Source organism: Oryctolagus cuniculus, chromosome 15 (assembly GCF_051225735.1).
Source record: "Oryctolagus cuniculus isolate XC-2025 breed Fujian yellow rabbit chromosome 15, ASM5122573v1, whole genome shotgun sequence".
Lineage (NCBI taxonomy): Eukaryota > Metazoa > Chordata > Mammalia > Lagomorpha > Leporidae > Oryctolagus > Oryctolagus cuniculus.
Window position 1 is genome coordinate 82,492,404 of NC_142881.1, and position 16,394 is coordinate 82,508,797.

Consider the following 16,394-nt stretch of genomic DNA (forward strand, 5'->3'; position numbering starts at 1 on the left):
AGAAGCCTGCAAGTCCCTGCAAACCAATCTGTCCAGAACTGAGATCAAAGTCTCCTGAGAGCAGACCTCCACCCTCCTCTCCATCTGTTGTCTCCCATGTTCAACACATCAACACACGGCTGACTTTATCTTCTAAATAACTTACCAGCCTGTTGCTTTGTCTCTCATCCCAGCACACTGACTCAAGAGCTCATCCCCCTCTCCTACCATGGACATTGGCATAGCTGCCTCAGCCTCCCCTGCACCTGCCCTTGCTCCTCGCCAAACTGGCTGCCACTCTGCAGCCCAAAATTTTTTTTTTTTTCAGAATTCAGTTCTCTCTCTCTCTCTCTCTCCCCTCTTTCCCTCTCTTTCTGCCTTGCCAATATTCTTAGAACAGAGGCAGTTCCTTCTGTACGTGGCTCTGAATTCCCAGTCTCATTTTGTACAATTTCACTGCAGTTTCTGCTTCAGCCACTCTGGCCTTTCAGTGACCATGATGCCCTGTGATACTCCTGCTCCAGGGCAGGGTTCTCTGTGAGACCCGAGTCTCAAACCAGTGCCCATATGGGATGCTGGCACTGCAGGCGGCAGCTTTACATGCTATGCCACAGCTCCAGCCCCCATTGAATCCATTTTATAAACCTCTTGGGGCCGGCACTGTGGTGCAGTTGATTAAGTCTCTGCCTGATGTGTTGGCGTCCCACATGGGTGCCAGTTTGAGTCCTGGCTGCCCCACTTCCAATCCAGCTCTCTGCTATGGCCTGGGAAAGCAGTAGAAGATGGCCCAAGTGCTTGAGCCCCTGCACCTGTGTGGGAGACCTGGAAGAAGCTCCTGGCTCCTGGCTTCAGATCAGCACAGCTCCAGCTGTTGTGGCCATTTGAGGAGTTAACCAGAGGATGGAAGACCTTCCTCTCTGTCTCTTCATCTCACTGTCTGTAACTCTACCTCTCAAATAAGTAAATAAATCTTTTAAAATAAAAACCTGTTATATTTATCAGTAGTCTCTGTTCCTAGGATTCTAGTGGCCTGAATTCTTCATTGTGGTCACACAGATCACCAAAACTCTGTTCATCTTTTTCCTCCCATCTTTTTTTTTTTTTTTCTTTTCTCTCTGTTATCATTCTCTGCCTCATCCAATGAATTTTACATTTTGGTTGTTATTTTTTTTTTTCAGTTCCAAAACTCCTATTTGATTCTTCCTACACATTCTTATTTGCTAACCTTCTGATTTGTCATTTTTTTCAAGAGTGTTTACTATTGCTTGTTGGGCCATTTGCACAATAGCTGTGCCACTGTCTCTCCCAAGTATTTTAACATCTGTGTTATCTTGGCGTCTGTGCCTGTTAATAATAGTCTTCCCACTCAGGTTGAGAGTTTCCTGATTCTCCGGTGCTGCATAATCCAGGATTGTTTCCTGAATAGTGTGAATACTATATTTTGTACTCTGGGTCGTTTTTAAAGGCAGATAACCAGGCTGCATTTCTACCACAAGCTTCAACTCATTTTCTTTGGACTGTGATTCAGATTTGGCCCACATGTGTGCCACTTTGTGGTCAGTCTGAGACTTGGGCAATGATTCATTGGTTGATTTAGTTCTAAATCTCTTGTACACTCAGCAGAATCAGATCCCTTCATGGCCAGCTTGAAGGTGAGTCCATGAGTTGTTGAATAATTTTATGGAGTTTCTTTTCTTCCTTTCTGCTCAATTCATGGTCTCTCAGATACAGTATATACATTTTTAAATTCATTTATTTTATTTATTTGTGAGAGAGGGAGGAGAGAAACAGGCAGATATACAGAGAAAAAGCTCCCGTCTGCTGCTTCACTCCCCAAATGTCCACAGCAGCCAGGGCTGTGCCAGCCTGAAGCTGGGGCCGGGAACCCCATCCAGGTCAGCCGCATCGGTGGCAGGGACCCAGCTGCTTTGAGCCACCGCCCACTCCCTTCAGGATGTGCATCAGCTAGGAACTGGAATTGGAGTAGAACTTGCACTCAGACCCAGGCACTCTGAATAGGGGTGTGGACATCCCAAGCAGCATCTTCACCTTTGTAGCAATAGTGCACTTCCGTTTTGCATTTTTAAAACTTTTTAAAATTTTGAGCTAATTTAAAACCCATAAAAGTGGCAAAAATCACATAGCAATTTTACATGTGTGCCTCACACAGCTTTTCCCAGCAACACCTTGTATCTCCGAGCGTATTTTCGAAGTCAGGAAATTGGCAGTGGTACAATACTGTTGGTTAAACTGTGGCACTTGTTTGGTTTTCATCAGTTTTTGTTGTTGCTGCTGCTGGTGTGTGATGCTGTGGGGTTTCTCCACACGTGTAAATCAGCATTGAGACCTCCACAATCAAGACACAAAACTCTCCATCACTGCAAAGGAACTCTTTCAGTCAACCTCTGTATAATGACACCTTCCCCCTGACCCTCACTCTGGCAACCACTGGGCTGTTCTCCATCATTAAAATTTTATCATTTCAAGTCTGTTCTAAAAATGGAATTGTGCAGTAGATCCATTAGTTTGAAGAGAACCCAATTTTTGGCTCCATGCGTTTTGTTGTTGTATGGCATTCAGACACCTAGCCAACATGCCTTTGCTAGAGCAAAAACTGTGAAATGCTGTCCCTCCCCTCCAGTTCTTCGAACAAATGCATATATTTTAATTTTTTTATTTGACAGAGTTAGACAGTGAGAGAGAGAGAGAGAGAGAGACAGAGAAAATGGTCTTCCTTCCGTTGGTTCACCCCCCAAATGGTTGCCATGGCTGGCGCGCTGCGCCGATCCAAAGCCAAGAGCCAGGTCCCGCCTCCCGGCCTCCCATACAGGTGCAGGGGCGCAAGCACTTGGGCCATCCTCCACTGCCTTCCCGGGCCACAGCAGAGAGCTGGACTGGAAGAGGAGCAACCAGGACTAGAACCCGGCGCCCAAATGGGATGCCGGCGCTGCAGGTGGAGGATTAACCAAGTGAGCTGTGGCGCTGGCCCACAAATACATACATTTTAAAAAGAGGCATTATAGCCAGGGTGTATGAACTGATGGTGCTAAAGGCCTCCCCCGCCCCATTGTTGTCTGCTTCCAAGAGCCAGACTGCTGGCCTGCGGCAGAAAGAGTGAAGTCAGCTTCCCCTGGACGAGTTGTGGCTCCAGGTCACAAACGATGGCAAGGGGACTAGGTGCCTCCTCCTTGGCCCCAGCACGGTCCCTGTCTGCCTCCGTGTGAGGATTGGAAAATAATATGCTGGCACCACCGAGTGAAGCTGTGCCAGAAAGGACCCGTTTAAACACACCTATTATCCCTGCGGCTTTGTCAACAAAATATTTCAAACCCTGATGAATCTCTCTGTGTTCCTAGATTTATTTTTAGGTGCAGCACAACAGATTGTTTCTTTGTTTGTGTTTCTGTTTGCTCACGGTTATTACTTCCTTCTGAGTGGTTCATCATAGTGGCAGTCTGCAGTCATAGAGTGATCCTCTGGCAGCATGACTGTATTATTATTTATTATGTATTGAGTGTCATAAAGGCTCATAAGACTCATCAGGTGCCCTCAAGAATCCCAGCCATTGGCTGCCATACACACAGACACTTACTGGGGGGCTGGACCTGGAGCCGCAAAGACAGAATGGCAGTTTGGGAGAGCAATTAGTCCCTTCCAGCTTCCTCCTAGCAGGGGAAGTGGCTGCAGAGCGCAGGAAGCTCCAGGCAGTAAGGAAATGGAGAAGAGAACGGACAGACCATGCACTCCTGATGCAGGTTTAGTAGGCGAAGGTGGCATGGGGTGGCATGGCTCCTTCAGTTAGGAAAACTCAACTCTGAATTTCACATCTTCTGAAATGAGATGCTGTAGTCGTGAGAGAGGCTGGGGGCTGATAACAGGAGGTCAAAGGAACTTTACATTCATTGATTATCTGTGTGTGCCAGCACTGATCTGGGCCTTGAGGACTAGCAGACTGGACTGGTGTAAGAAACACAGAAGGCTGGCATTGTGGCACCGGGGTTTAAACCACCTTCTGCAGTGCCAGTATCCCATAAGGGCAGTTTGAGTCCCGGCTGCTTCACCTCCATCCAGCTCCCTGCTAGTGTGCCTGGAAAGGCAGAGGGGATGGCCCAAATGCTTGCACCACTGCACGCATGTGGGAGACCCTGAAGAAGCCCCTGGCTCCTGGCTTCAGCCTGGCTCAGCCTTGGCTGTCTTGGCTGTTTAGGGAGTGAACCAGCAGATGGACGATCTCTCTGTCGTTCCCCCTCTATCTGTAACTCTTTCAAATAAATAAATAAATCTTTTTAAAAAATTATTCGAGTTATACAAATTTTGTGTTTTTCCTAGATACAGATTTAGGAACATTTAGGACACTTCGCCCCCTATCTTCCTCTTGCCCATGTTCCAACCCTTCTTCCTCCTCCCTCTCACATTCCCACTCTTAATTTTTACAAAGGTCTACTTTCAGTTTACTTAATTATTAAACAAAGAAAAATTTGTGTCTTTTAAAATTTTTTTAAAAGATTTATTTGTTTACTTGAAAGCCAGAGTTACAGAGAAGGAGGGAGATAGAGAGAGAAAGAGAGAGAGGTTTTACATCCACTGGTTCACTCCCTAGATGGCTGCAACAGCCAGAGCTGCCCCGGTCTGTAGCAAGGAACCAAGAGCTTCTTCTGGGTCTCCCACATGGGTGCAGGGGCCCAAGGATTTGGACCACAGCAGAGAGCTGGATTGGAAGTGGAGCAGCTGGGATTTCAATTGGCGCCCATGTGGGATGCTGGCACTGCAGGCAGTGGCTTTACCCACTACACCATAGCGCCAGCTCCGTATTTTTTTTATATTAGGAAACAAAAGGAATTCAGAAGGAGCCAAGTCAGGGCTATTTTCCATTGAACCTCTCACAAAATCACCTTCTTTGATGAGAGGCATGAGTAGGAACTTTGTCATCATAGAAGATTCTCTTGCAAAGCTTCCTGGGCATTTTTCTGCTAACCTTTGGGTGACTTTCTCGAAACAGCCTCGTAAGAAGCAGATGTTACCTTGCTTTATTCCCCAAAAAGTCAACAGCACAGTGCCTTGAGCACCTCCAAAACCGTTGCCATGATCTTTGCTTTTGATCAGTTCACTTGTTTTTCTAAATCTCATGTTTTTAATATTCACTTTTTAGCCTTCTTTCTATAGGAAGTAATGTTCCATTAGTGCAGAATTACTTTGGGTTATATAATGTATTCAAGTATTCTTTTCCATTTTTGCCCAAGAAATCATATGTGTGAAGTTCTGTATCAGTACCTTGGAAAGGAGGAGGAAAGTCTCACAAACTATGAATTTTTTTTCAGTAAACTAACTCACTGGTGTCCTCTTTTAGAGTTAACAGGTGAACACATGAATAGAAAAGTTGAGAGTCACTGCCTTTACAGACACAACCTCTCCTTTCGTGGCTAATATAGCCTTAATTGGCAATTCTGTACCAGTTTTAAATGTTTATATAATTTTGGTGAGTGTAAATAAAGGAAGCTAATGATCTTGTATCACCAATTGTGTTGGACATCAAAGAGTTACTGGTTTTTATCATGCTGTCATTCAGATGAATCCCCTGAGATGTTATTACACACATGTAATCAGTTGTCTCTATAAATGATGCATGTAAATGTTCTGTACTTGTCATATCCTGTGAAGGATCCCTTCATCAACTGTGAGCCTGAAGACACCATATCATCTGTCCACACTCTGGCCCTTGTCTATATGTGTATGTACATATACACATATATATATATCACTTTGTTTTTGTTTTTAATATTTATTTATGTATTTGAAAGTCAGAGTTACAGAAAGAGAATGAAAGAAAGAGAGAGAGAGATCTTTCATCTCTGGTTCACTCCCCAGATGACCACAATGGCCAGGGCTGGGTCAAGCTGAAGCTAGGAGCCAGGAGCTTCATCTGGGTCTCCCACATGGGTGGCAGGGGCCCAAGCACTGGGGCCATCTGCTGCTGCTTTTCCTAGGCACATTAGCAGGGAGAAGTATCAGAAATAGAGCAGCTGGGACTTGAAATTGTGCCCATATGGGATGCCGGTGTCGAAGGCAGTGACTTTACCTGCTGTACCACAATTCCAGCCCCACCACCTTGGTTATAAGGAAGAGTAAATGGAGATTTTGTCTTGTAATAATCACCTTGAGATGCAAAAATGTAATGTTTTGGTGTGTACTGTATGTAATCAAACACAAATGAAACAGAATCAGCTATAACTAAAAAATTGGGCAAATCTAGATCACTTTCATTACATCAGTCTATGTATTTTAAAGATCATATTTATGTTCTTAGATTTAATCTTTTCAACATTTTCCCATGTTCACTTCGTATGTAGATATCATATACATGCATACTATTTTTCTTGAAAACAAGGATATTAATATTATATGATGTAGGATTCATAACAGTTGTCACAAGTGAGGAAATAATGGTGTATTTTTCTTTTTTTAAAAAATATTTATTTACTTGAAAGGCAGAATTATAGAGAGGCAGAGAGAGAGAGAGAGAGAAAGAGAGAGAGAGAGTTCTTCTATCTGCAGGTTCACTCTCCAGATGGCCACAATGGCTGGTGCTGTGCTGATCCAAAGCCAGGAGCCAGGAGGTTCCTCTGGGTCTCCCATGTGGTTTCAGGGGCCCAAGGACTTAGGCCATCTTTCACTGCTTTCCCATTCCATAGCAGAGAGCTGGATCAGAAGTGGAGCAGCCGGGACTCAAACCAGCACCCATATGAGATGCTGGCACTGCAGGTGGTGGCTTTAACTGCTGCATCACAGCTCTGGCCCCAATATGGTATATTATTAAATTGTAGAGGTTGTAATTTAATGGAGATAATATTTATAACCATGGACCAAACAATATGATATCCACACACTTTTCTTTCTTTCATATGTGTGTATGTGTATTAACCTTTACATATGAGAGGAAACATGATGTTTGTCTTTCTGGGTCTGCATTATTTCCCTTAGCATAGTGATCTCCAGTTCCACCCAGAAGTCGGCATATGAAAGCACTCCCATGTTTATTGTAGATCAACTCACAATAGCAAAGAAATGGACTCAACCAAGATGTCCATCAGCTGATGACTGGAAATAGAAAACGTGGTCGGCCGGTGCTGTGGCTCAGTAGGCTAATCCTCCACCTTGCGGCGCCGGCACATTGGGTTCTAGTCCCGGTCGGGGCGCCGGATTCTGTCCCGGTTGTCCCTCTTCCAGGCCAGCTCTCTGCTGTGGCCTGGGAGTGCAGTGGAGGATGGCCCAAGTCTCCCCATGGGAGACCAGGATAAGTACCTGGCTCCTGCCTTTGGATCAGCGCGGTGCGCCAGCCACAGAGTGCCACCCGCGGCAGTCATTGGAAGGTGAACCATCGGCAAAAGGAAGACCTTTCTCTCTGTCTCTCTCACTGTCCACTCTGCCTGTCAAAAAAAAAAATAAGTAAATAAAAGAAAAAGAAAATGTGGTCATGTGCAAGGTGGACTGTTAGATATGGAACACACAGGTCCCTTTTGCTTTGACTGGACCACGTCCACCTCTTGGTAGCCACTTCTCTAGCTGTGCTTTGTCTTCAGAGTCCTTCAGGTAAAGCCAGGTTTCATCTCCTGTTATAACTCTTCAAAGAAATGCTTCAGAATCTTGGTGTAGCTTATTTAAAGTTTCCACTGAAAGTTCCGCTTTTGTCTGCAGCCGAGTTGGATGCCACATTCTGGCACCTGTTAAGTGGAAAGTTTGCTGCACTTTTCTTTTTGGGGCCAGAGCTGTTTAAGCTGAACGAGTTGAGGTGTCTGCAGTGTTGGCTGCTGGTTCTGCTGTCAGTTGTGTGTCTTCGTCAAGTAGGGCTTGAATAAGTTTAATTGCTTCTTTGCAGATTCATGTGCATAGTCTTCTGCTGTGGGTTTATCTTCAACATCCTCTTGTACTTTTTTGAAATAATTTACCATTTGTAAATTGCTAATTCCACTGGAGCGTTGTCTTAATTTCACCATTCTCCCCAACCTTCATAAACTTGGCATTTGTTCTTGCCTCAATTTTAGCAGAATCCATGCTGCTCTGATTCGGTGCCTGATTCAAAGTGATGTTTGATCTTTCCTAGGGCCTCGAACTAGATTGTACTCAGACACAGTATAATAAGTTAGTATGAGTTTATTTTGGTGCAGATAAATTTTGCAGCTTATGCATAGTTTTTCCTTAAAACTTACTTTCCATGAAAATTTTGAAGACCCTTTGAATATCTCACTAGAGACTACTGGGTAGTTACTTAAGTCCGTGCCTCAGTCGGCTTCCCTTGAATTGCATCACTGGTAGTCCCTATGGAGTGTGTGCTGGCTGGGGGTCCTTCTTGCTGGTTCTGCTGCTCACTGCCTATACGGACTGCTTTCTCCAAGTTCATGGCCCTGGGGGTGCATAGCACAGAAAAGAAACAGAACAGGAGAGCTGCCTCTAGCTGTTCCTGCCTCCTAGGCTTGCCTCTCTCTGAGGTGGTAAGGGGCACATACTCCAGCCTCATGAGGACAGTTGTGCTTCATTTCTGGGCATGGGGCCTTTCTTTACCCTTCTCCCTCTGGTGTGAGACTCCCTTCTCTTGGAGTCTGAAAATCCCAGGCAGCCAAGATGTTCTCAACTCACTCTAACTAATGCTGTATCAGCCATGTGATGCCCCTGTGGAGATGCAGGCTGCAGGCATGCCTCTTTATTTTCCCCTCAGTGACAATAAGGTGTAGCTTGTAAATCTCTCAAGTTGATTTTTCACTTTTGATTGCAACCCAGGGCTGATGAAAATTTCCTGCATGTTTATGACCCATCAGTCCTTCTAATGGAGAGAAAGGCATTCGACCCCTGTGCTCAAGTCAGCAGCCTACTCAACGTCCTATGCATGACAGAATTTTGTTATGCATTTTAAATGATATGGAGCTCATATACACCCTAGATAAAACTTGATGTCTCTGGTTAAGTCTTCCTGTTTAAATTTATCTGTCTTCCCAGAGCTGGCTCCACTGAACCCTGAAGCTTGAGGAAAGCAGCAGAGCACTTTCCCTGGGAAAGCAGGGGTGATGCCCTAGCGTTCACCTTCCCCTGACCTAACTCTGGACCTGCCCCATGGTGTCCAGCAGCTGCCTGCCGTGGGCATCACTCCTGATGGTCACACACTTGGGACATCTGTACCTGTGCGGCCACTCACTTCCCAGGGCTGGAGAGTGTAAATTCTGTGAATACAGGTGCGGGCACAGCTAGTCTGCTGCTGCCTCTCTCATAGCCACATCGGTGTTGAGCACATGATGAACCCTCAGTATTTCCTGAAAATGAATGATTGCAATGAGTAATGGAGATTTTGTCTACACAACTACCACACGCTGTAGCAAATATTTAAATATAAATAAGATAAATTTATAAATAACTATATAAAGAAATAAGCAGTTTAAATTAAGAAACTTCTGGGGCTGGTGTTGTGGTATGGTACATTAAGCCATTGCCTGCAATGCTGGCATCATAAATGGATGCCAGTTCAAGTCCTGGATGCTCAGTTTCCCATCTGCTGCCACTGCACCCATATAGGAGACCCAGATATTATTCCAGACTCCTGGCTTTGGTCTGGCCCAGTCTCAACCATTGCAGCCATTTGGGGAATGAACCAATGGATAGATCTGTCTGTCTGTCTGTCTCTCTTTTTCTCTCTCACTGTCTGTCTCTCTTTCTTTAACTCTGCCTTTCAAGTGAGTAAATTTTTTAAAAAATTAAGAATTTTCTCACTATTGACTCAAGTTCTTATTGGTGGAATAGTTAGGAAACAACTAATGAATGCCAGCTCCAGCCAAAGACGAGTCTCAGGGGTAGGGGTGAAAGGGAAGCATTCTCTCCTCCCTGTGAAGGTTCACTGAGAGGAACTGAAGATAGACAGATACAGAAGTTGTCACCTGCATGGAGGCCATCATGGTGATGACCTACTAGCCTGACATGATTTATCTGTTTGTCAGCTTTTCTTGACTACAGCAAGATACCCGATAGAAGCTCCTCATGAAGGAAGTAGGTTAATTTGGCTCCTGGTTTTGGAAGTTCACACTCCAAGACTGGGTGGGCTGTTGGGTGGAGCATGTGTTCAGGATAGTTCACATGTTGAGCTAGAATACAGTCAGCAGCACCCATGCCAAAGCCGGAGCCCTTTGCTGCCTTCCAGTGGCCTCTGCAAACGGATCCACATCTTGAAGTTTAGCCTCCCACACAGTATCAGGGTTGGGCACAGTGAGGCTACCAGGGGCCTTACTTCAGTTCCCTGCTGCATCCTCATTTCCTTCTGAAACCTCATCAGCACGGCTTTTGTTGTTCTTCCAGGCCCTTGTTAAAATTGCCCTGATCTCAGCTTATGGCACTTGAGGCTTTCTCTAGCTGGCTCCCCCAAGATCTTTTTTATTTTTTTAAAGATTTATTTGTTTATTTGAAAGACAGAGAGAGAGAGAGAGAGAGAGGTCCTCCATCCACTGGTTTACTCCCCAAATGGCCACAATGGCCGGAGCTGTGCTGATCCAAAGCCAAGAGCCAGGAGCTTCCTCCACATCTCCCATGCGAGTGCAGGGGCCCAAGGACTTGGGCCATATTCTGCTGCTTTCCCTGGCCATAGCAGAGAGCTGGAAGGGAAGTGGAGCATCCGGGACACAAACTGGCACCCATAGGGGATGCTGGCACCACAGGTGGTGGCCTTACCTACCACACCACAGTGCCGGCCCCTCCCTCAAATTCTTTTCCAGTAAACCTTTTCTTCCCCCAAACTTTTTCCAGTAAACCAATTCCAAAGCTTCCCCCAAGTTTTTGGGTTTTTGTTACAGTGATGACCCCACTCCCACTCTCAGTTTTGTATACTGGTCATCTTATTACTAAAAGGAAAGGCAGCTGATTTCAACTCACAGTCTCAGGTTGGCCATGTGTCAAGGCCAGGGATTCAAGATGTTGACACCGAGAAAGAATCCATCACAAGGTGAACCAGGAAGCAGAGAGGGAGCAGGTAGGCCCAACCTGGCTTTTGTAGCCAGCACTCTCATGAAAACGACCTGAAGCATGCTCACAGTGACCCAAGGACCCCCCAGCAGGCTCACCTCTCATACACCTTAGTGGTATCAATCTTTTACTCCCTTAATACCACGAACTTATGACCGTGGGGCTAACATGTCTGCATGAGTCCTGGGAGCCCTGTGCCATCAAACCATAGCATTTCAGAAGCCTGTATATCCCTTGTCCCCAGGGGAGGAGGAGAATGGAGCAGATAGACAACTTAGAGGAGACTAGTAGATGAGTTTCAGGGAATTCATAGGGCTTGAAGACACACACAGTCGCCTGGGACAAAGTCCACCCACCGGACCTGCAGGATAGACAAGGGGTAACACAAGATTCTTTTTGTGATACAGAATGGGCTCAAGTAGAGACAAGAGAGTGTGACAAAAGTCGCCCCAGATAGGTTGACAGACTTCACTCTTTCTTCCTGCCATATGAGTTTCAGTTGATGAAAACTCAGCAGAGGGACCAGAGGTAATTAGATTCTTCTTTGGGGGTCCAGAATTTAGCACAAAAGGAGACATGAGAGGAAGTCTCTCCTGACACCCGCTCTGCTCTAGGTCCCTATAGTTTAAAATAGGCAGCAAGCCAGGGTACCATATTTAGGAGTGAAAGTCTCTGGACTCCTTCTTGAGCACTGTATATATAACATCACACTTCACAGGGATTATTCCAACACTGGGGAATGTTGACTCTGGGTTTATTCCTCCTCAGTCTCAGCCAGCTACTTCAGAACCTGAATTCAGCCCAACCTCTGAAGTTTCATCTTTCAGTGATGTTAACTCCAGGAAATCATCGAGAAGTCCCTATGTCTGATTTCTCACTCTGCTACAGTGCTCAGTTTACTTTTATTCGCTTTCCCAGTCCTTCTCACTAGGGATCGGATTATCCTTCAGAAAGTTCAGGGGTGCTAAGGGAGATCCGGGAGCACATGGAATGTGAAGCCAGTCTACTGCAGAGAATTATCAGAAAATGAAGTGACAACACATTTGGTTAAAGGTCTTAACTGGGGTTAGACTCTAGAATCAGGCAGCCCTTCCTTCCTTCACAGAGAGTGAGTTCCTGGGAGCTGATCAGAGGAGATTGGTATTGTAGACCAAGAAGGGCTGAAGAACACGAAACTAAAATCAAAACGTGGCTTAAAGAGCAAAAAGTGGATAAATATAGGATGATGGAAAAGAATAAAAGCAATTTGTTCTTTTTTATTTTTTTAAAGATTTACTTTTATTTATTTGTAAGGCAAAGTTAGAGAGAGGAAGAGACAGAGAGGGAGGTCTTCCATCCACTGATTCACTCCCTAAATGAGCACAACAGCTGGGGTTGGGCAGGCCAAAGCCAGGGGCAAGGAGCTTCTTCTGGGTCTCCCATGTGGGTGGCAGGAGCCCAAGCACCAAGCACTGAGCTGTCCTCTGCTGCTTTCTCAGGCATGTATGGGATGCTAGTGTTGCAGGCAGTGGCTTAACCTGCTGTGCACCACACCAGCCTGCACTTTTTCTTTCAAAGTGATTTTCCTTGTAAAGTGGGGAAGAGGCGACAGAAAATAGAAAAATCAGGTAACTTTTTTTTTTGGACAGGCAGAGTGGACAGTGAGAGAGAGAGACAGAGAGAAAGGTCTTCCTTTGCCATTGGTTCACTCTCCAGTGGCCGCCGCAGCTGGCGCGCTGCGGCTGGTGCACCACGCTGATCCGAAGGCAGGAGCCAGGTGCTTCTCCTGGTCTCCCGTGGGGTGCAGGGCCCAAGCACTTGGGCCATCCTCCACTGCACTCCCTGGCCACGGCAGAGAGCTGGCTTGGAAGAGGGGCAACCAGGACAGAATCTGGCACCCCAACCAGAACTAGAACCTGGTGTGCCGGCACCGCAAGGCGGAGGATTAGCCTAGTGAGCTGCGGCGCCAGCCGGATTTTATCTTTTTTTACTGATGTGTAGTATTCCATAGAGTCCATATTCCATGATTTCTTTAACCAGTATTCTGTTGATGGGCATTTAGGTTGATTCTGTGTCTTAGCTGTTGTGAATTGAGCTGCAAAAAACATGGAGATGCAGATAACTCTTTTATTTGCTGATTTCATTTCCCTTGGATAAATTCCAAGGAGTAGCATGGCTGGGTCGTATGGTAGGACTATGTTCAGGGTTCTGAGGTACCTCCAAACTGTCTTCCATAGTGGCTTTTTCAGTTTGCATTCCCACCAACAGTGGATTAGGGTACCTTTTCTCCCACATCCTCTCCAGCATTTGTTGTTTGTTGATTTCTCTATGAAAGCCATTTTAACTGGGAGGTGAAACCTCATTGTGGTTTTGATTTGCATTTCCCTGAGGGCTAGTGATCCTGAACATTTTTTCATGTGTCTGTTGGCCATTTGGATTTCCTCTTTTGAAAAATGTCTATTGAGGTCCTTGGCCCATCTCTTAACTGGGTTGTTTGTTTAGTTGTTGTGGAGTTTCTTGATCTCTTTGTAGATTCTGGTTATCAATCCTTTATCAATTGTATAGTTTGCAAATAATTTTTCCCACTCTGTCAATTGCCTCTTCATTTTCCTGACTGTTTCTTTTGCCATACAGAAACTTCTCAATTTGATGTAATCCCAAATGTCAATTTTGGCTTTGACTGCCAGTACCTCTGGGGTCTTTTCCAAGAACTCTTTGCTTATGCCAATGTCTTGCAGGGTTTCTCCAGTGTTCTCTAATAATTTGATGGTGTCAGGTCATAGATTTAGATCTTTAATCCATGTTGAGTGGATTTTTGTGTAAGGTAGGGGTCTTGCTTCATACCTCTGCATGTGGAAATCCAGTTTTCCCAGCACCATTTGTTGAAGAGACTGTCCTTGCTCCAGGGATTGGTGTTAGCTTCTTGATCAAATATAAGTTGGTTGTAGATGTTTGGATTGATTTCTGGTATTTCTGTTTTGTGCCATTGGTCAATGTATCTGTTTTTGTACTAGTATCAGGCTGTTTTGATTATAACTGCCCTGCAGTATGTCTTGAAATTTGGTATTGTGATGCCCCAGCTTTAGCTATTTGAGGTTTCCAGAGAATGCAGGACAGCCCATTTGGGTAGCAGCCAGAAACATCAAGCCTGCAACTGACAGTCAACCAGAACCAGCTGAACAAGACTGAGAGTCCGCTTTATTAGTGGACACACCTGTACTGATTGTCAAGCTGCTGCCCTATCATCCTACCCTGAGGGACTGCCCATAGCCACATCCACTACTGCTTTATACCCCACTTAGCTCTGGTCAGTCATTCAAACAACGAATAGCCTGTGTGCTGTCATGCTATTCCTGATTACCACTGTTCCTCATTCCTACCCCCATCTGAGCAAGCACTCCTGTGGTCTCCTGTTTTGAGCGCTGGTTAGTCAATGACGGGTAAGATCCCCTGGGGGACAACCTAAGACAGGCACAGCTGCATACGGAGACCACATCAAAACGGGGTCAACAATAGTATGGCCAAGAATCATGCCTCCTGTTGCTCAGAAGTAAACAAAATGGGGGAAATGTGGTGTAATGAGAAGGCCATGCCAAGATGGCCACTGGCAAGCGAGCATCAGTTACTCACGAAGGGCTTTGAAACCCACCTGGCAAAGGAGCCTGCCTGGCAACAGGCAGTGATTGGTTAGGGCATAAACCACCCCTTGACTGGATTGGCTGCCTCAGCTATATAAGCTGCTGTACCAAGTGAAATAAACGAGTGTGCAAGCTGCTCTCCTCTGGCCTGCTTTCACCCAACTCCCAGGGTCTATGTGGTGATTCTGCGCCTCTTGCCCCCACCACACTTCTCCTCTCAGAACGAATCCACCTCAACATGCATGTACACACCCACGTACACGTCACGTTCCTCCTCTGTGAATCTCTTAAGAAATGGCTCAGGTTGAGCAAAGTTGTCAGGAGTGGAAGGTAGAGCTCAGCACCACCAAAGGTAGCAGCCAAGGACAATGCCTCATTTTACAGAGATTCTTACTGTCTTTTTTCCTCATGGACCCTTTTGAAAGTCTGGTGAATTTCATGGAGCTCTTCTCACAGTAAATTTTTATTTTTTTTAAAAAATGTATTTGTTCAAAAGACAGAGAACCTATTGTTTCACTGTACAAATATCCACAAAAACCAGTGCTGGTCTAGACTGAAGCCAGGAGTTAGGAACCCAACCCAGATCTCCCACATGGGTGTCAGGGACCCAAGTCCTTGAGCCACCACTACTGCCTCCCAGGGTCTGAAATGGCAGGAAGCTGGAATTGCACGTGGAGCCAGGACCTAAACCCACACACTTCAAGATGAAATGTAGGCATTCCAAGTATTTTGTTTTAGATGTCTGAAATGAAATATACAGAATTACAAAAGAAAGCAGTTATACTAAAGAAGTTATCAAAATGTGCTCTACAATGAAAGGTATCCTTGTTATTCTGTGACCTTTCAGAAATATATTCAGCCCATCGACTAACACTATAGACAAGATGTAAGAAACGGTTCTATCAATGCAAGAACTTCCTCAGTCTCTTTGTGGTCAATCCTTTCCTCAACTTCCAATCCCGGTGATCACTGGTCTATCTTCTCTCCTATGAATTTTTTTCTGTTCTGCAATGTCATCTTTTTGGGTCAGTTTTCTTCTACTCTGTGTGTTGCACTTGAGATTCATCCAAGTTGTCTCATATAACATCGGTAGTTCAATCCTTTTTGTTTCTCTGTAGTATTCCAGTATATCAATGTGCCAGAATCTGCTTGTCCGTTCATTCCCTGAAGGACAGTTCCATTACTTCCAGGCTTTTTGGTGATTAAGAATAAAGACCCTATAAATATTCATATACAGATTTTTTTGTGTGTGAACACGAGTTTTCATTTCTCTTGGGTAAATAAGGATTGTTGCATCTATTTGCTTGAAAACTCTGAGTTTTAGCATATTCTTGAAAATGCAGGACTGTTTCTTTGAACTTCATAACAAAGGCCGTATTCAAAATGGAAGTACTTTCTTCCCGGGAGATTTTTCCATGTGTTTTGATCAGTGAGAGGAATGGTTTGTTCACTAGCAAAGTCACTGTTCATAATAATTTCATTAGCACTTTAAAAAGTGTCTTGGCTGTCAATGTAGATGACACATATTCTTTTGGCTTACTTGATTCACCTGATGTACATTTTCCTACTACATGAATGGAGTGACAGTCTTGCTGCAGATGAAGTCTCGGTGTGCTCTTGTTGGTCACTCTGCCAATACCAAGTAGGAGCCCTTGGTCTGATACAGACTGAGGGGCTGACCGCTCTGTCTTTAGGCTTTTCCTTGGAACAGGGGCAAGGGTGGAGGTGGCAGACTCCAGACTTCTTTAGAGAACTTGTGTTAATTCTGCTGTCACCAGTTAACCATATGAGCTATGAGCTGAGCAA

The 16,394-nt window shown here is 45.1% G+C and overlaps 1 long non-coding RNA gene across 1 annotated transcript in view; it reads left to right on the forward strand.

The window, feature by feature from the left end:
* The window catches only part of LOC149122118 (uncharacterized), a 28,316-nt gene extending 13,773 nt beyond the window's left edge, over window positions 1-14,543 (forward strand). Inside the window, exon 3 of the long non-coding RNA XR_016221776.1 lies at window positions 14,054-14,543. This is a non-coding gene — a long non-coding RNA (uncharacterized LOC149122118). The remainder of the gene's footprint in view (window positions 1-14,053) is intronic.
* Window positions 14,544-16,394: the final 1,851 nt, after the last annotated feature.